General features: G+C 37.0%; 1 protein-coding gene across 1 annotated transcript in view; it reads left to right on the forward strand.

Annotated features, from left to right (window-relative positions):
- Nucleotides 1-355: 355 nt before the first annotated feature.
- LOC113059182 (four and a half LIM domains protein 3-like) overlaps nucleotides 356-21284 on the forward strand; it is a 38442-nt gene continuing 17513 nt past the window's right edge. Inside the window, exon 1 of the mRNA XM_026227482.1 lies at nucleotides 356-709. The gene's annotated coding sequence lies outside the window, so the exon portion shown is untranslated. The remainder of the gene's footprint in view (nucleotides 710-21284) is intronic.

Here is a 21284-nt window from a genome sequence, read left to right on the forward strand (position 1 = left end):
GGATTTCCCCAGGAAGCTACAGGATATGTGCTCCACTGAACGAGATAATTTTCCAACTTTGGAAAAGTGAAAAAAGAAAGAAAGAAAAAAGAAAGAAAACATTTTCTCTATTCCAATGGTTAGATTGGTTTAGAAAAAAAAAATAAAAAATATGTATATATATATATATATATATATATATATATATATATATATATATATATATATATACACATTTTTTTTTTTTTTTTCAGCTCTGTTTAATTAACCTTGTCTGAAATATGCTCCATCCCCCTTGAGCAGCGCGGTTATGGGGTGGGGAAAAAAAGTTATTTATTATCATGACGATTCATCCCCTTCAGATGTGGGTGTCACTGGTAAGTATTTGTGCTACAGACATAGGCTACATCTTTTGCGCTCTAAACTAACTGCAGACGGCAAATCTGCTAACAATGCAAACAGTTTTGATTTAAACATCATTCAATGAAACTTCCTTCAGAAAAGTAGGGTGACTGGGCGGGATCTTGTGAATCTCACAACTTCCTCTATAGTAGCGCATGGAAGAGTTGAGCGCGAGCATTCTCTCACTCGGGGGTGCTTTGAGAGAGAGCTGAGCACTTCTGGACACCCGTGAGGAGCAACAGGACTACAGAGCTGTTAAACAGGCCAACTAAACTGACCGCAGCACACTCGACACGGACAGACAGAGTACTGAAAGAGTTTTGACTGGGTAAGCGCTTCGGCGTTTCTTTTTTCCCTGTCATTTAAATTTAGAACCAGAAGCTAACCAGATTTTTCATTCATAACCAGAGAGTAAAAATCATCGATAACTTGTTAGCCTGTGAAAATTTTCATTCATCCAGGAAGAAGTATTAGACATTTCTAGGCTACCTCAATAGGCTACTTGTAAAACATTTTCTGACTAACTCTTAAACTGCTTCAATGGATAATAAAAAATAAATAAATAAATAAAAACCTTTTTTAAACTATATTTAAAGTTATCAACTGAACTTTAGATGCATGTTAGACAAAATCCTAGCATTAACGCTTACTCATATTAGACTTTAATGTAAAACATAATTCATTCTAAGACATTCGTTCCTGAGTGAAAAAAAAAGACTCATTTATTATATGCAAGCCCTTTCGATGTCATCTAACCCTACCTAAAGTCAGAGTTTCATGACATGTATTTTACACACTTCTCAGAGGAATCTGGCACATGTGTCTAGACATGACAGTTATTTGTGTCTTTTTTGACAGCCAGACCTCAAGTCTTCATTGCATTAAACATTAGAAAAACAGAATGAAGGCAAACATGCCTTGGGGATCTGACATATTCCTGAGTTTAGTCAAAAGCTGGTCCAGGTTGGAACTTGATTTCTCATCTTTGAACACAGCTCATCCCAGAACATGATGCATTCCGAGGCGTAGTGAATGCTTTGAGTAGCTGCTCGTAAGGTTCCTCTTTGCAAATTTACAGCCTGTACTGTGAGGTAATAATGTAGAAGCCCATTGAGAATGATACTATTTATGGTGTTAATTTTTTTATTGATTTACTTCATATTATGTACTGTATGTTTATACAAAGTAACCTTGAGTTAAACACAAAACAGGAAATGGTTTATGCATATCAGTGAGTGATGTAATTCATAAAGACACACCTTGAGTGATTGAAAGCAGGTGAGTGGAAATAGTTTATTCATCAGTGAGTTTGTCCTCTTGATGTAAACATTTAAGCAATATTTATCTTAGGAAGTCTTGAGAAGACAGACAAGGGCAAAAATTACAGTGAGTAAGTCAGAAAAGCTGACTGGAAGAACAGAACTGCATCCTCTCATTTCCTCTTTCTTTTCTATTTTCAAGCCCATGCTGGTGAGACTGGCCTCTGTTCTCTGGCATCCTGTAGATATTGCATACAGGCAGCCCGACAATTGTCTCATGCTCAGTGACTCATTGAGTTTTTAACTGATAAAGTGAGTTGTTCTTTGCGTTTTTTAAGTGCCATTTGCTGGCATGCATATGTTTGTGTGTGCAGGAGATTTTTAAGGTGCATCACTGTGTCTTTTGGTGCATTAAGAAGCCTTTGAATCTGCTTGCCTCAGAGCCAGATTCCCATCCTATCTGCTCCCAGTGCTCTGCCATTCCATTCCCATTCATTTTTCCAAGAGGTGGAGTTCAGAGGTGCTTATGGAGAAACAAAATCATCCTTTTAAAACCCAAGTTCCATCCCTCTCATAAACGTGCCACAAAATTTATGTTTAAGTTAAGTTTAACTTCCTGCACCATAGCAACTGATTGCTGCATGCAATATGAAACACAATCCTTTATCCAAACACTTGTTTAGATGCCAATCCTTTATACTCTAATTATACTTAAAAAAGAATTATCTGCCACTACTTATTGACTTAATTTGGGGGCTTTTCCCAGCAAATATTGATATATACAATTAATTAAAAAATTCAATGCATTTTATGATATTAATTCAATTAGAAAGTATGCATATTAATTAAAATGTGTACTTTTTTTAATTTATACACTAATTATATACTAATATTTAAAATTAATTTAAAGAAATTATTCCTTTTATTCAGCAAGAACGCATAAATCGATCTAAAGATTCAGCATCAAATCTGCTGAAATTTTAGCTTTGCCATCACAGGAATTAATTACATGTAAAAAAAATATAAAACAGTTTTGTTTAATTGCAATAATACACAACATTAAAGTTTTAACAAACCAAGAAGCCCGAGTTGTTTTTTAACGTATTTTTGATAATATAAATCATGAGCCATACAATTAAAAAGATATAGAAAGGTTTTTATTACAACTTTCCCATGTCCACCATATTCTATATATATCGTAAAAAGTGCTACATCAGAAGTGGCTTGTGAATAACTCATCATGGTGTCCATCAAAGAAATCCAAGTTCTTAAATTGGGCTGTATTTCATTTTTTATTAACCACAACAGAGCTTCCTCTTATAAGTACTGTGGTTTCTGAAGTGTGTCCTGCTGTGCCAACAAAATTCAGTTTGTTATTCTTTTTTTCTTGTGGTTCAAAATCCCTGCACTCTTTGGTAGTGAGGTCCATAAAGTCCCAAAAAATTCCATTAAGTGTGGTGTTGTCACCTTTGGAGTATATTTTTTTGGTGTCTGGAATATATATGGTGTCTGACCCCATTGGGTCAGGGTGATGTGACTGCAGTGTGGTCATGGCCACATTCTTTGGAAGTACTGTGTTTTGGGAAAGCTTTATCTTATGCACAGACTGTTGTTCATCAGTGATAGGACAGAGCACAATGCATTTTATGATACAGTATTACATAATGTGAGCTCTGTTGAATACTTCTCACTTGGCAATTTAATTCTATGCATACAAAAAATGCATACTGTTCTTCCACCATACATACCATAGTGTATGTAGAGTAGTGTGGTATTGACTACCACTTGTTTGGTTACAACAAACACTCAGTGTAGTTGTCCATTCACAAGTCATAGCGCAGCACTCAAAAAGAGCATACATTACATCATTAAAGGTTGTCCCAAGCTATTATTTATCAGACCATATATATACAAATCAATTAGACTGATCATCTGTCCATAAATAAGGCAGCTCTGTAGCCAAATGTGTAAGATAACACAAAACCAGAGACAACAAACCCTTTAAAAAGAATAAAAAAAAGAAAGTGACGTGACATTCAGCCAAGTATGGTGACCCATACTCAGAATTTGTGCTCTGCATTTAACCCATCCAAAGTGCACACACACAGAGCAGTGAACACACACACACACACACTGTGAACACACAGCCATTTATGCTGCGGCGCCCGAGGAGCAGTTGGGGGTTCAATGCCTTGCTCAAGGGCACCTAAGTCATGGTATTGAAGGTGGAGAGAGAACTGTACATGCACTCCCCCCACCTAGAATTCCTGCTGGCCCTTGACTCGAACTCACAACCTTTCGATTGGGAGGCCGACTCTCTAACCATTAGGTCATGACTTCCCTAATTAATCTCTAAAAGAGGGCTCAATGCCGTAATGTGATTTCAAATGTCTTGAACGAGTAACACGTGCAAGTACACTGTTTACAGTCTTCTTTAAATCATGATGAGTTACTGTGTCGACTCTGGGACTGTCCCACACATATCACAAGCTCACTGTGTGATATTATGTGTGATATTGTGTGATATTGTGTGTGTATATTATTATCTCAGGATTCAGACTTTTTGTGGTCTACTGCCATATTTCTAAATTGCTCATGGAAACATATAACTGGTTGTTTGGAGGATTAACTTTTGAATTAAAGGAAGTTACTGGGAGTTTCCTGTGGGGGACTCCAGGTGCATCTGCAATCCAGTGAGTTGGTGGCTTCCTCCCAGACTGAGGAGAATGAATGGATTCAATCAGATCCTTTCAGCCTGGGCCCCAAGAGATGCGACCTTCTGCTTGGTGTGCTATCTGCTCACTTGAACTGATTGTTTACCTTTCCCCTCTCTCCCTCTCGCAGGCCTTATTGTCCTAGATGGTTATTGTCTTGCCCTGAGTCACTTGTTTTTTTCTGTCTTTCTTTCATTCATTTCTCTACAACACTTATTGTGTGCTCCAGTATGCTGCTATGTGTCACCATGACCAAGGTGTCAAGATTCAGCTGGTTAAACAACTTCTGGTATACTATACAGTCTGGCTTTAAAAATGTCTTTCTCCATTTAGTAAAAAATTGGGTTTTGTTAAAGTTTACCATTAACAGAACCCATTTCGATAACAGTTCTCAGGCTTGCATTATTCCATCAATGTGAACGTAATATGGTACCGAAACACGGTGACAATGTTTTCTGCACTACTATTCAGTGGTAATGACTTATGAGCAGCTTTGTTTATCTGAATCAGAACAAGGATGTGTGACTACTGTAGTCTGATTTACAAACAAATGACTCTTATTAGCGACATTGTTTTAAGTAATCAAAACCATAGCAACTAATGTGGTCTGATTCCTAAACAAATGAACCACTTTGTTTTAGTGAATTAAAAACATAGACTGCAACTATTGTAGTCCGAATCACAAAAAAATTACTCTCATGAGCCACTTTGTTTTAGCGAATCGAAACCATATATATGGGAAACTAGTGTAGTCCGATTCTCAAATAATTGACACTTATGTGTTGGTTCTTTTTTGAAAATTAAACGAATGCAGTTAACTTGCTATCTTTTGTAATACTTTTGGATTGGGAGACTTAAATCACTGCAGTTACTGACATTAATGTCATTAATATTTTATAAAAATGAATGAATGACATATGTTGCAACATTTTTATTTAAGGATTAATATTTAATATGTCCAATTGTCGGAATCTATGTATGTTGCCTTTTAAAAGACTACAAAAAGTAAAATACAGTATTAGTTCACTTCCAGAATAAAAATATCCTGATAATTTACTCATGCACCACGTTATCCAAGATGTCTGTCTTTCTTCTATCAAAAAAAACATTTTTTTTCCATAAAATAGACTTAAATGGTGACGAATGGTCCAAATTGCTGTTTCAGTGCAGCTTCAAAGGGCTCTACACGATCCCAGCTGAGGAATAAGGGTCTTATCTAGTGAAACAATCATTAATTTTCTTAAAAATACAAATGTATATACTGCAACCACAAAAGCTCATCATGCACTAGCTCAACCATGCATTATGTTGTCATGTTGGAAAGGTCACGCGTGACATAGGCAGAAGAGCCTACCCAAAGTGAACATGCAAAGAAAGTCGCATGTTCTTTACAAAAAAAGGTAAAACAGTGATGCTAGATGTTTTTGAAGTAGTAGGAGGAAATCGGATGGCGGTTTTCACCCTACCCTACCTTCTTGAACCAGAGTACACAGACGATGAGCTAAGCGCGTGTGACCTTTCCAATGTGAATACGTAATGAATTTGATGACGTGCATTTATGGCTAAAAAGTATATCAATGTTTATTTTTCTTTTTTTGAAATGACAGATCGTTTCCCTAGATAAGACCCTTATTACTCAGCCTGGGATTGTGTAGAGCCCTTTGAAGCTGCATTGAAACTGCAATTTAGACCTTCAACCAGTTAGCACATTTAAGTCCATTATCTAGAGCGAAATTCTGGAATGTTTTCTATGCGACTGAAGACATAAAGACATGAACATCATAAGGGTTAGTAAATTATTAGGAAATGTTCATTCTGGAAGTGAACTAGTCCTTTAAAAAGTCTGTGTAAACAAAATTTGCAATGATTGGATTACATTTATTACCTTGTTTTAATAGGCCTTAGTCAAAGTATAAAAAAAGAAAAGAAAAATATGGATGAAACCGGAATGGGAATCAATAAAGTCCTTACATTTCCCATTCTAAATAACCATTCAGAATTTACTGAATCTGATCTTACGAGTGTGATTAGCAATGCCACATGGCATGTTTCTGTATGCATGAGTTGCATCAGTAAACATTCTGTGGGTTACAAGGATTAAGCAATTGGCATTTTTCCTAATGGTCCAGGTCCATGCTTATTATGTCAGTCATAACAGCTGTATCACAAGCAACCGATGTAACTGTGCAGTCTATCCATCCACACTCTTTTGTCACCCAGCTACAGTCCCTGAGTCACCTTTGATGCACTTCATCTCTGTACGGATCCAGAAATCAGTCACTCTAGAGGTGCGGGCTGTAAAAGACTCTGTAACCTGTCCCATCACAAGGTTGGGTTTTTTCACCCCTATATCACCAACTCCCAAGAGGAAATTTGCCCAAAACTGTCTAAGAGATGCATTCAACCTGACAATGAATACCCGCATTGGAACGTAAACACTCGTCCGTTCTTATACCAGTCACATTAAACGTGTGTCTGGTTGGCGTTCTCAAAGCTATGACTGTCAAACGTACTGTAACATTATCAGAATCAGAGTGAAATATGTGTATAACTGCAGGGAGTTTCCTTTAAAATCTGGATCCAGAACAAATAAAATCAACATCTTTAGGGATGTTGGAAAACCAAATCCATTGTAAACTGCTATAGAAATCCCAAAGTATAAGCAATTTTTAAATAACATTATTTTCTCCATTATCTTAATTAACACAAAAGCAAAATGATCGAAACCAACAACTCATCAAAAAGCATCAAAAAAGAAAAATAAATCTATAAACATGGGGTATTTTTAAAAAATATATACATTTTCCTGAGCATTAATGGTACATTATAAATAGTCAGGGATGAAAGTTGATACAAACTGCTCCGTTCATCTTCATGGTTGGGAGTTTTTCCCCATCTGATGGTGACTCACCACATACTGGAAATGTACGGTTCAAACATCTGACCTGCAGACTGATTATTTTGACTTGATTTATTCTTGCTGATAAATCAAACCATTTTTAATGTTCCGTCTGTTGTGCCAGGTCTTGATGGAATTAGTCAGGTCTTTGCACTCCGCACGGAGAACCTTTATCAGTGACATCAGTTTAAAGTATTGAAAAAAATTTTCTGGGAGAAAAAAATTCAGGGGTCACAGAGTGAACTGCAGTAAAAAAAAAAAAATTTAATAAGTAGAAAAACTAAAATGTACAGTGTACAACACGAGCACTTTATATTAAACATTTACATTTAACTATTAATAGTATCATAATGCAAACATTTCCATTTTCATGCAAGTAACTTCTTGTAAATGCAAGCAAACTATTTAATGCTGCTGTTGCCATTCAACTTTGTAGTAACTTAATAATTTTATTTGGATATCAAATTTAGGGTTTAAATATTAGTTCCCTTATATATATTGCATCTAGTGCTGTTTTTATATAGTCAAGTAACTAATATGATTTACACAAGGGCTGGGTAAAAAAATATTGATTTAATCGATTCTCATTTTTATCTCATTTTAGTCTCACCTGTCAGATAATGAACAGAACATTGTAGCATGCCTCCCACCTAATAAATTGTAAGGAACTTTGTGATTTGTTACTTCTGATATGAAAAAAGTCTCAGATTTCAAATTACAATATGTGCTTGCAAATATATTACAATATTCATATATTAAATGCTGTTTTGGCGCTGTTTAATGTGGAGTGACAGTTCGCTGAAGCGCCTCGGTTAGAAGTGGCAGCACGAAGCTGAACTGATCATCTCCGCTTTAATAGCAGTTACAGCATGAAATAAGCATGAATGAACATCCGCTGTTAAAAGAAAGAGCAAGTTACAGAAATCTGTATCCTGTCATGTAATCAGTCACTCAATCAGTGTTTCTAACGTGTAAGGCCGACAATAACTTGTAAACAATATCACATATCATCATATTTACCGCAGAAAACATAGGCTATTTGTTGACGATACACTCATAAGTCAGATAGAAAAATTAACTTTGGAGAGGAGCATTTTCTGAAATATGCACCATAACATATGTATATTCATTATATATATATTTTTTATACTATATATATACACACACACACACAAAATATCCAATATTGAAAAGAATCAAATCAAATCAAATTGCAAGCTCGCGAAAGATAATAGAAACAAATTGTGAAATTTGTGTCAAAACCCGGCCCTAATTTATACTACACTGAAAATAATTTGGTGTTGAAAAAATGTACACTTACAAATTGGCAGTAAATTTCACAATTATGGGAAGAAATAAGAAATGGGAAGTAACTTTTAAAACATACTGCAATAATCTAAATGTTTTGCTCTTTTTTTTTACAGTGTATGTTCCATTAAACAAATGAAAAAACTATCCAATTAACCATTCATCAAAAGCATCTCTACATGGCAATTTAAAATACTTTTACTGTCACCATGTCTTTCACACATGTCCAGTTACAAACAGCAAAATGTGACTAATTTGTCAAGTAGGGTCAATTTGATTCTGTAAAAGCTCTGCTGGCTCTTCAGTGATAAAAGCACAGAAGCATTAAGAGAATGGTACACTATGTAGTGTAGGAAAAATGAAAACTAATATTTAGGTTTGAAACCAATGGTTGTGACAGCGGCCCAGCCATTTAGCTTTTTACTGGGCCGGGAATCATCAAGAGGAGCCATTAATTCCCTAACAAGCCATTTAAAAGCATTAATCAAAATCATTACATCTTACACGTGCAATTCACCACCACAGTTCCTGTTGTTACATAGGGCTTATCTTGAAGCTCTGAATCACACGTGCAAAGAACCGCATGTGTAGGCAGACACATTTAAGCACATTATAGGGTGCCAAGTCTGGATTGCAAGTGTTGATCACTTCCCAATGCTTAATTAGTCTCCACATCTGTAAGAGATGAGCGCAAATGGCCTGTGACATCATTTCAGATGAGAGGAAATCTGACTCAACTGTTTCCATTCCGTGTTTGTGCATCTGTTGTGTTTATATATAGTGTGGAATGACTCATTTCAGTTGATTTCTGACTTCTAAACAAACCTAGACTTAGACAGCATACAAGCTGTCATAATCTTTTATGGCGCACAATGAACCGGCTCACCCACACTGACCTACAAAGCACACTGCAATGGAATGCGTATAAAACCAACTCTCAGTGGGATCGCTTCTGAATTTGTAAGTTTCCTTCCCCTCCGTTTATGCTGGTGTTTACGTGGTGCACAGCTGTGCGAGAGTGTTTGCCTCTTAAGTAAATGCCCTGCAAAATACTGCATCATGAAGAAATTTGGTAGTGCAATGCAGATGCATGCGTGAATGGTCAAATGCACTTCCCTGGGTATGAGTGTAAACACATTCAGTGTATCATAAGTGGAATGTAAATTAAGCGCACTGTTACTAAGTGTCTTTGTTTTAAAATAAAAGCTTTGATGAGGTAAAAAAATAAAAACAGGTAAAAAAAATAAAGCACAAAAATGATTCTAACATATTGGTGGGGGCGGGAGGGCTATTTAGGCGTGCATAGCCATTTACTCCCAGCTAAGCAGAACTAGGTTTTAGTGTAGAAAACAGAGTCTTTCAGCATTCTGCCCTGTAAGCCTGCTTCCTTCAAAAATGTCATGCAGTGGCCGTGCTTGAGGCTTCCTGATCATCAACCCAGTCAGGTGCTGAGCAATATGAACGAACTTTTTTTCCCGAGACTATATAAAGTTAAACAGCACTTGTCAGTTGGCATTTTATGATCTAGATTCAATCTAACGTTAGATCATGAAATGCCAACTGACAAAGTGCTGTTTGACTATAATTTAATCAACCGCGATCGCGCATGGAGATAATAAATAATTAATTTCCACAAAGCGGTATATGTAGCCTATATGTGTATTAGCGAAATAATTGTTATGTAGTAAATGATAATATAATCTAGGGTGTTTAAACAAGATAATCTTGTCAAAAGTTTCATCCAGTGGCATTGCTTGAGGCTTCCTGATCATCAAACCCAGTCAGGTGCTGAGCAATATGAACAAACTTTTTTTCCCGAGACTATATAAAGTTAAACAGCACTTGTCAGTTGGCATTTTATGATCTAAATTTAATCTAACGTTAAATCATGAAATGCCAACTGACAAAGTGCTGTTTGACTATAACTTAATCAACCGCGATCGCGTATGGAGATAATAAATAATTTCCACAAAGCGGTAGGCTATATTTATATGTGTATTAGCGAAATAATTGTTATGTAGTAAATGATAATATAATCTAGGGTGTTTAAACAAGATAATCTTGTCAAAAGTTTCATTCAGTCGCCGTGCTTAAGCCTCCAGATCATCCGTCAGTTGCTAAGCAATATGAACGAACTTTCTCTTCTAGACTAATGGTGAGCAATTCTGGGGTATGAGTGTAAAAAACACTTCAGTTTATCATAAGTGAATGTAAACAAAGCAGGGACAATCTTTCCCTTTCAATAAAATGTAGGATAGACTAGCAGGCTTATGTCAAATGTAGTTCTTTATTTCTGTTTGAAGGAAATATAATACCACTCACTTTACCTGTAGTGTGTGTGTGTGTGTGTTGCGTTATATATATATATTAGTGGTAAAGAAGAACATTTGGTAGCCACTAATTTTAGGTATAGTTCCAATCCTACCTGACACAGAGGTTTTAAAGAGATTTATTATTTTGCCATGATCCATGAAGCAATAGGAAAGGGGAGGTACAGTAGCTATCGCCTTCTGTGAGTGAACACCTTCACAGGACTTTCGCTGACCATGGCTCGGCACTTCACAGAAGCCCATAAATGGGAGTAAGTGTCCTTGTTGTGTCTATAAAAGGATAACGGCTATAGTGGATAGAAAAATGAAGTTGATTTAATGCAGAGGGCCTGGATAAGAGCATAGAGATGAGAAAGCAAAGACACATGTTTTCTGACACTTGTTGACTAGGCTGTCTAGAGCCAAACCTTGAGAATACAAAGATAGGGTCCCTTTGAATGCTTCAATGACTTGTTTGCTGTTGCACATGAAGTTACATTATATATGAATTACATTTTAAACACACCTCAATCATTGGTATATCTGGACATGGAGTATGTCCACAAGCGAATGGTGTCAAAACTAGATCGCTCCCACTATAATCAACGGCGTTGTCTTCATAGCTTGTCTGCAATTGACTCTTGTAGTGTTTACAGCTGGGTTGATTCTTCCCGTGGCATGAAACTGACATTCTTTATATTACAAGAGACAGAGGGATATTGAACCAGTTCAGGAAAAAAGGATGAAATGCATAATTACACAAAACAAGAGCCAGATTGCCTGTACTCAAATGCAGGGAGTGCTGACTCTATAAAAGCCATTGCCTCACTCTGAAAATATCTAAATGCTAAATGTTAAGCTTTTTTAGTGGAAATCATATACTGTTCATGTACAGTTTTTTTTTTTCAAAACTTATAAGAATGGGAATGCAGCTATTTAATAATGTACATTATACTCTACATTCAGGATTGAATGTGGATATTATATGGAGCAAAGAGCCTTGACGTTCAACTAGGATGCAAGCTCAGCCCAAAAAAACTGTCAACAAAATCTATATTTTTGGATGATCAATGATGAGATTTTCAGAAAGCCATGTGCAGAACCTGGCAACACTCGCCACCTAAGACCGATGTCTTTACATCTGGCTCTGGGTCTGTTTGGCTGTCTGTGTATTCATTTATCTGTGGTGAGCTGCTCCACTTGGCCTAAAACTGCACAACTGCACTGTGGAACTCAGTTTGTCAAGTAAATCAACCAGGTTTGTTTTAGTAAGTGGAACTGATGGCGGTTATAAAGGGTTGTGGGGTTTAATGAGGTTGGAAACATCATGGCAGAAAGCTGCGGATACTAACAGACCTTTGAAAGGGAGGTGCCCGACATTGATAGACAGTTAGTTTGAGGCCTTCTGATTTGATATCTGCATAATTATACAGTCTTATATGCATTCGCCAAACTACCTATGCTAATGTTTTTTTGTTTCCACTCAAGAACATATATTTTATCACTTGCACTGAAGACAAATGGTGTTTTTGCATGGCTGCATGATAAAGAGAGTCCCACGTGACACAGCAAGATAAGACCATGATGAATTGCCCTTCTTATCCTTTGCAAAGTTTAAAGAAATGAAAATGTTTTTCCAACTGGCCCATTTGATACTGTGAAAAGCTGTAGCATTATAATGGTAAAGCATTCCAAGATTAAGGGCAAACAAATGCATCTTATGAAGTACATGGAATCAATAATATAGTGTGTCTTTTTAAAGGGGACCAGTTATGACCTCTTGCAAAGTCTTGATTTAGTTTTGGGGTGTACTAGAATAGGTTTTAATGCTGAATTGTTCCAACAACGCGTTATTTCTTCCCAGTCTGTCTTGAACATACGGTTTAATTTAGGGCTGTGTGATTAATCGGAATCGTAATAAAATCGCGATTTGAGTGTGCGCGATTTCTAAATCGCTTTATAGCATGATTTTCCGCAGCCCCACCCTCCAGCAGTATGCTATCCGAAACAATCAGAATGCAGCGCACCTAAGTGGGAGCGCGAGAACAGAACAGACTAACTCCAGGTTCACACACTCTGTCTGTGATGCGTAGCCTTTTTTTCCGAGCCCATGTTAACGGACCAGAACGTTCACACTGCACACAATAACAGACGAGAACAGAAAAGGTTATGAATAGAAAAGTGCGAAAAGATTTAATATCTTGAGCATGAGCACAGAGAGAGTTGTGAGTACACAGGACACATGTTGAGTGAGAAAAGACAAGTTTTAAGCAGCGTGTATCTGAGCCTTATACAGTCTATGATCTGAGAATGCGCGTCTGGTTTTGTTAACAGAGCAAAGGAAATCTGCGGATAGATTCACGATCGCGCATTATTTTAATGTGCTTTTGCGTTAAAATAATGCGCTCTCGTTGCTGCTTCTGAACCGCATACACATACATAACTGAGTGCGTAATAAATATATTGGCAATAAATATATTGGGGACGAAAAATATAACACCTGAGGCACCGCCAGAGTGAGCTCTATGAAAAGAGAGTGAGCTCTAAAAAAAAAAAATCCCTGGACACGTTTTTTTTATTTTTATTATTTTTTTTTTTATTTTTTGCCATATGTCTAGACATTTTGTTTGACAAATGTCTGTTCTAGAGACATGTTACAACTTTTTGATAAAGCTCTCATTGGTTTTCTTTTGGAAATATGTTTGCGAAATCGCAAAATTTATCAAAAAATCGTGATAGGTTTTTTTTGCCCATATCGCACAGCCCTAGTTTAATTCCCGTTTCAATGAAACCCCTGCTTCTGAAATACAAAATGTGCTCTGGTTGGTTAGCTGGCCCAGCGCAAGGTTTTGCTTATTCCAACAACATTCTACTGAAGCAGTTTTCTATAGTGCAGCTCCACCAGAACTCGCCCCCTTATATGCATATATATGGATTGTTTAAATGACGTTATGATGTCACAATATCCGGAAGAAGCACAATTTAGTCCGAACGTCCAATTTTGAACTTTGTAACTTTGCAGATTGTTTTTATGCTCAATCACCAACATTACACACTGACTAAATTTGAAAACATGAAAAAGCATAATCCCTTTAACATGCCCAATCATTTTCCTGAGATTTACCTACCCAATCATTTTCCTGAGATTTACCTACCTGCAGAGTTCAGTTCAACCCTGCTACAACATGCTTGTCTGTAATTCCCAAGATCCTGACTGGGCTGGTTCAGTTTTTATTTGATCAGGGCTGGAGAATGAACTTTGCAGGAGGTAGAGGAACCAGGATCCAGAGTGGGCACCCGTTTTTACAACTACAGGTGCCAAGGAACTGCACAAGAGATTGACAAGTTACCCACAATAACCTTAACTGTGACTTGGGCTTCTGCTGTCACTTGATTAAATTTTTTGTACCTCTGAGATTCCAAAAATAAGATGCCAGTGAAGGGACACTGCCACAGATTATAACTGATTTTGATTTAGCATTAGTTTTGTTTGTAGCTGGATGAACAATCAAGGAACTGGTGAATTAAGCAGCAGCCCCGTTACAGGCACAACCATTGAATTCAGAAAGACTGGAGCTCAGAGTCTATGAGGTAATGGTTCTCTAACAGACCCACCCATCTTGAGAATGACAGATGGATTTTGGCGGGATGGGTGGTAGAGGATGGCGGGGGCACAACTCTTTGATTTATGGTCATTTTGAAGTGAGCTCATTCCAGCAGCGTGGCCAGTGCTCTGCTCTCTGGTGCCTGGAGCTCAGTACCCTGTGAATGGAATGGGAAAAAAAGACACCTGGAGGTCACCAACACCCACAGCCGTTTGCATGCAAATTATATGCTTCCTCATTTTATGGCAGGGGGGAAAAAGTGGTGTTGACACAAGTCTATATTTAGGAGCATTTATTTCTCTGCAGTAAACTGAAAAAGTCTGATGAATTCAGATTTATTTTCATGTTTTTTCATGTTGATTCTTTCTTCATGTTTGGGAATAATCAATATAATTCATTTCTATAATATTTTGTCTAAATATTTTAAAAACGATATGAAATGATTTAATTTGAGATTTGCTAACGCGTTATATTTAATAGCAATTATTAAATTAATTAGTATTTTTAAAGATGAACTAAATAGATTAACTAAAGCCATTTTACAAATATAGCCTAGTTGACTAAAGATTTTTCTATTCTGATCAGTCAGAATCAAGTATTCCAGAGCACTGTGAATATATCTAAATATAGTATTATAGCAGTCCAGTGTGGGGTTGTGGTTATACGCTGTGGAAAGCAACCACCAACAGAGTTCGAGAAGAGATGTGTGTATGGCAGCTGCTCATAGTGTCTGCCCCTCCTGAACAACTCCCCCATTGTCTCTAGATCTTCTGCTGTGTTTATTTCATTTTGTGAAAATTTTCATTTTTAGTTCAGTCCGAGAGCTCTCAGTCCCTCCATTGAAACTGTGTGCACGGTATACGGGTCCATGTTCAGAAAGGTAATAAAAACATCTTCAAAGTACAGTAGTCCATGTGACATCAGAATTAATTATTTTAAGCATTGGAAATACATTTTGGTCCAAAAATAGCAAAAACTATGACTTTATTCAACATTGTCTTCTCTTTCGGGTCTGTTATGAGCGTGTTCATAGTCATATAGTAGTGATATCCGGTTCGCGAATGAATCATTCGATTTAACCGGATCTTCTTGAACCAGTTCACCAAATCGAACTGATTGTGTGTGTGTGATTGTGAGTGTGTGTGTGTGTGTGTGTGTGTGTGTGTGTGTGTGTGTGTGTGAGAGAGAGAGAGAGAGCGAGAGAGAGACAGAGAGAGATGCCTATACAACTCGCATGATGAAAGCAGACAACAGTGCTGGGTATTTTACTGGTCTGTGGAGGCAGGGCACTGTTTACATGTTGCCAAGGAGAAGAATCATAAACGGATGATAGAAAAATAAATACATAATATCCTGGAATGACTTCTGATGGCAAGTCATGCTGGATGCTTCCCATTTAAGCAGGATCCCTTCATGTTTTGGCACTATGAGTTTTTCCCTTTCCGTCAGCTTGCCTTTGCCAGAGACAAAGAGAGAGAATATGTCTGTTTCCTGCTGCACTGCTAATCTTTAGATAAAATATGGTAAAACAGAAGACAAACATTTAGTTCTCACAAGCCTAAAATCTTTTATCCTAAAGACATTGCCTTAAAAAATTGTAGCAATTTCTAATACAATGTCATCATTTACTCACCTTCATATTGTTCCCAAATTGAATGTGTGTGTGTATCAATGTTCCCTCTAAGCTGCGCGCGTGCGCGGCCGCGCAGGCCAGTCGAAGTAGTCGCGCAATAGATTTTTCAGACCGCGCACATTTTTAGACTGCACAAACAATTTTTTTTTTCCAGGGGTTAAACATCTGTGCATCAAGGCGATGTAATAAACATTTAAAATACTGAGATGTGACAACCAAGCCGGATGTACGTTAGAATGTTTACATACAAGTATCCTAGGTTACTCTTGGCGTGCCCCAGCAGTCATACAGTAGGCTAACATGGCGAAGAGAAAGGCAGAGCAGGTGCCCCAAAAAAAGGCCTGCCTAACGTTTAAACGTGAGTGGCTAGATGAAATAGTCCAAACTGACACAAAAGATGGTCCAGGTAGGATAAAACTGTCAGACATATTTACATATGAAGAAAGGAGTGGCGTGATCTGCAAATTCTGCTCGGAGGCCAAAGTGAAAGGAGAGTTCGCTCGGGGGAAACATTGGTCCGAGTGGAAGCTTGATTACCTTAAGCGTCATCTGACACAGAAAGTCCATGTAGACGCATTGAAAACATTAAGACTTAGACATGGGAACTCTATTGATAAAATTCTCACCGAAACTAATGAATCCCGAGAGAGACGGATTCAGAGAGCACGATCCGACCCTGAACAAATAAAAATATTGATCGACAATGTGATGCTAGCAATTAACACCAACATGTCCATGTTATCAGTTCAGGATATACACGATCACATGGCAAAATACGTCGACCTACCTCAGAGTTGGAGAAGCAAAAATTATGCTTTTGAATTTGTGGAATGCATCAACTCAGTTGTGCAGACTGAGATGATAAGCAGCATAAGAAATGCTCGTGTCCACACACTAATTGTGGATGAAAGTACCGATATCTCAGTGCATAAGATGCTTGTGCTTTACATTAAGTTTCGGGAGCAAACTGATTACAAGACAGTTTTTGCTGGAATCATTCAGCTTTCAGGATGCACTGCAGAAAACATCCTTGATGCCATTACCAAGTTCTACGCAGACCATGCGCTAGACATGAACAAAATGGTCATGTTTACTTCAGATGGTGCTTCTGTCATGTTAGGCAGACATAAAGGAGTAGCTGCTTTACTGAAGCGTCAGGTACCCCACCTGACTGAGCAACACTGCGTGGCCCATAGGGAGGACTTAGGAATCGATGACGCATGGAAAGATGTCCCTATAATGAAAGAGGTAGAAACGCTACTCCGGACAGTATACTCCATGTTTTGTAGATCATCTGTGAAGAAAGCCAAATTCACAGAGATGGCAGAGGTTTTAGAAGTGGATTCGCTGTCTTTTAGACCTTGAATGAAGTGCGTTGGCTGTCACGCTACCAAGCTGTGCACGCTTTTTTGCGAAATTTCAGCGCGTTGACCGAATACTGTGCAAAAGATGCCGACTCTGACCCCATTGCGAAATACTGTCATAGAAAACTAACCGACACCAAGTACAAATTTGCAATCACTGTGCTAGCAGAAGTGCTTGAGGAACTCGCTCAGCTGTGCACCTGCTTACAGCGCAGTAATCTTACGGTCATGGATGGGCACTGCATTGCAAGAGCGAAAATACAGAAACTAAGAGCGCAATATTTAGGAGAGCGAGTTCACTGGGGAAAACGAGCGCTCACAGTTTTGGAAAGTGAGAGTGCAGTGAACACACGGGACATTCTTCTGTTTGTCCATAAAGTTTGTGAGCACTTGGATGCCCGCTTCCCTGAAAATGAGCTCAAAGAGTGGGCTGCGTTTGAGCCGGACACGTTGGATCATGCAGCTGGTGAATTTGATCATGGGCTGAATGACGTGACCAGTCTGGCGAAGAAGTTTGAAGCGCTTATGGATGAAGCAGACGATTCGGTCCCGGGGCGCATTTGTCAACAATACAACGAATTCAAGTTCATGGTTAATGAAAAAAGGAAAATCGGACTGCTCAGATCTTTTTCTGAGATTGTAACCTGGTCGCTGAAAAGTGAGCATTTTCCAGATCTGGCAAAACTTCTTGACATTTGTGGCACATTCCAAGCATCCAGCGCCGACTGTGAACGCGGTTTCAGTCTAATGAATGCCATTAAGACAAAATCGCGCAACCGCCTTGAAGTTTTCCATTTGGATCAACTGATGAGAATTAAATCAAGGCAAAAAGAGGGTCCTATAGACCTTGACAAGGTCTACAACCACTGGAAAGGGGACAAAGACAGACGAGAGAAGATTTGAGGTAGAAATTTATTTCCAATATTTTCAATTAGACCTATTAGGCCTAATATAGATCAAAGTGATCTTGATTACTGCAACAACATTTTGACATAATTATGTTTAGTCATTGAATCATGTAGGTTAATTCTGTTTTAGTATATTTGCAGTTGTTTAATGTAAAAATGATTTTGTGTTTTGAAGAGAAATGATGTTTCTCTTTTGGTTAACCTGTTTTTCAGATGCTGTTCTTTGGAGAGATGTGTCTTCTATAGGCCTGCAGACAAGATGAGCCACATAGCCAGATAGGCCTATCATCCTCAATGACATTCAAATAACATGTTTTGTTACCTAGTGTGTTGCACTAGTTTGTTGCAGTTTTTAAATTGTTTATATAGGCTACCTTTAGGAAAATTTACACCATGTCAATTTAATAGGCCTATTATTGTCAAGCACTGCATTCGCATTTTTCTTTCATTGAAGTTCCACTTAAATGTTTTACCTGCTGAGAAATGACTAAATATCTTGGATTCTTTTATTTTTTTTATATATCATTATCAGTCATAATAACCAGTGAACCAGTCATAATAACCTCTCTAAACCTTATTGAAACCTAATCAACCAAAGATCCTTTAAGTTCAACTAAACTGACTGGTAAAACACCATCATTAAAATCTTCCCAAAGTCCTACCATTATAAAGGATATTGAATAAATATCAACCTTGTAAATATATTGATGCATTTGCTGTCATCTCTTTGGCTAACACAGGCTCGTAGTCATTTTCGGTAGGTCGTGCGATAGCGAATTGCTCACAGTACTGAAATGTGCGCTCAGAAAAAAAATAATTTGCTCAGTGCTGAAAAAAATTAGAGGGAACATTGGTGTGTATGTATATATATATGTATATGTATATGTGTGTTTGTTTGTTTTATGGCTATTATGAATTTGTTGTTAAATAAGAAATCTGAATGAATATTCTTTAAGATATCAAATGTTTTGCTCCAAAGATGGTCATATCGATTTAAAACAACATTAGGGTAAATAATCTCAGAATTTTAATTGTGGGGTGAAATATTCTTAGTGAATAGTCAAGACAGTTTTTGACTCTACAAGAAGTTGTATTTGACATTGTATTTCAGAAGACATTGTATTTGACTCAGTCCGGCTTTATTATTATATGAATCAAATATGTGTCTTTGTTTTTTGAGAGTTGATTTCTCAGCTAGTCTCACAAACCGCTGCTGCGCTAATTCTGTTCAAGCTGACCTTGCTAAAATATTGCATTTTTATTAAAAGACAACGCGAGACAAAGACCTCCTGCTTAAACACACTGTCATGCCTTATGTGAAAGGGAGCATGTTCTCTTATACTGAGCTGTGCTAAACTCATAATTATTACAAGCGCTACAAGCAGAACGACATTCCTTTCATTTAGGATGCTTGCCATGAATGGAAACATTTGTTAAGCAAATCTATTATTAATACAGATAAAATCTATTTTTTATAGGCACAGAAATAAGGATCAGAGAGGACCTCCATGACATAATTAAATTCCTGAGAACTTCAGATGATGTCAAATGTCAGAGTTTGTCAGAGTCACAATACTTCAGTGGTGAAATGATGGCTGTGTGAATGCACATTTTGGACCAAAGATAAAAGGCACTTTCCAGTAATATGGCCAACTGGAGTTCTAAATTATTTAACATAATTAACCCATAACAAAAGGTCTATAGTTAAAATGGCCTATTCCACCACTAATAAAAAAATATTTTATTAATACTGTTGCTTTAGTCAAAGATTATGAAACAAATTAATACAGGTATGTATAATGTAATATAGACCACCATTCAAAGGTTTGGTGTCAGTATGATCTACCAGAGCACCAAATCAGCATATTAGAATGATCATGTGACTGAAGGCTGGAATTAAAAAAAAAATGCTTTATGAATAAATTAAATTTTTTAAAATATATTAAAATAGGAAAGATTAAAAATTAAGATTCAAAATTTAAAAAAAGATTTAAAAAAATCATTTTTAAATATTTCACAATATTACTGTTTTACTATATTCAAATTTTTGGTGTGCATATCTTTCATGTGCATCTCGTCAGTAAAGCCGGTCCCTTGATTAGTAGTAGCTATTCAATATACCCATAGAGCCGTAGTTCAATGAAAATTAAGCAACATTCGAATGTGATATCGCCTAGCTTGACAATCTCATGCGATTAAATGCGCAGCCCTACCTAGCAGTACACACATTATGTCAATTAAGTTGGTAGTTGTAATTTTTTCAATAATTGTTCATTTATGATACACCTTGTTTGTAGCTTATACATACTGCTAATTTTCGGCCAGGATATTATGTTAAGATGTAACCCTGGAACCCGAAAACGCAAAACACAATGCACAATGCAGGTTAAAAAACCTGTGAAGAATCAATATGGAAAATTTCTTCATGTTACAGTATATTGTGCCTTGTTTTTACAGACCTTTCTTAGAGTGTAGCACACTAACTACTTATAGAATACTGTTTAAAACTGTGATTTAGAATGTAGTTGTATAGTTCAATAGCTAATAAGAAATTACAACAAATGTAATAGTTAAAAAATTTGTAAGTGTTCAATAATTCAATGTTGTATTTAAAAGTATATCATATATACATTATATTTAAATATGTAGTATGTATTTGAATTATTTTTATGAATAAATCTGAATGAAATCAAAAACATTTTTGCTGAGATTTGAGCAATCTGATTGTGTATTCTATGCAGTGATGCAGCTTTACAATGTCATTTAGTAACTTTTAGCAACAAATTGACCTGCCTTTAGCAACTTACACTGAAAATTAGATGGCAACACTGAAAATAATATAGAAAAGTTCTGATTGACCAAACATGAAGGCAATAAACACTTGATTCCAACAATGTAATTATC

This window comes from Carassius auratus, chromosome 41, assembly GCF_003368295.1.
Source record: "Carassius auratus strain Wakin chromosome 41, ASM336829v1, whole genome shotgun sequence".
Classification (NCBI taxonomy): domain Eukaryota; kingdom Metazoa; phylum Chordata; class Actinopteri; order Cypriniformes; family Cyprinidae; genus Carassius; species Carassius auratus.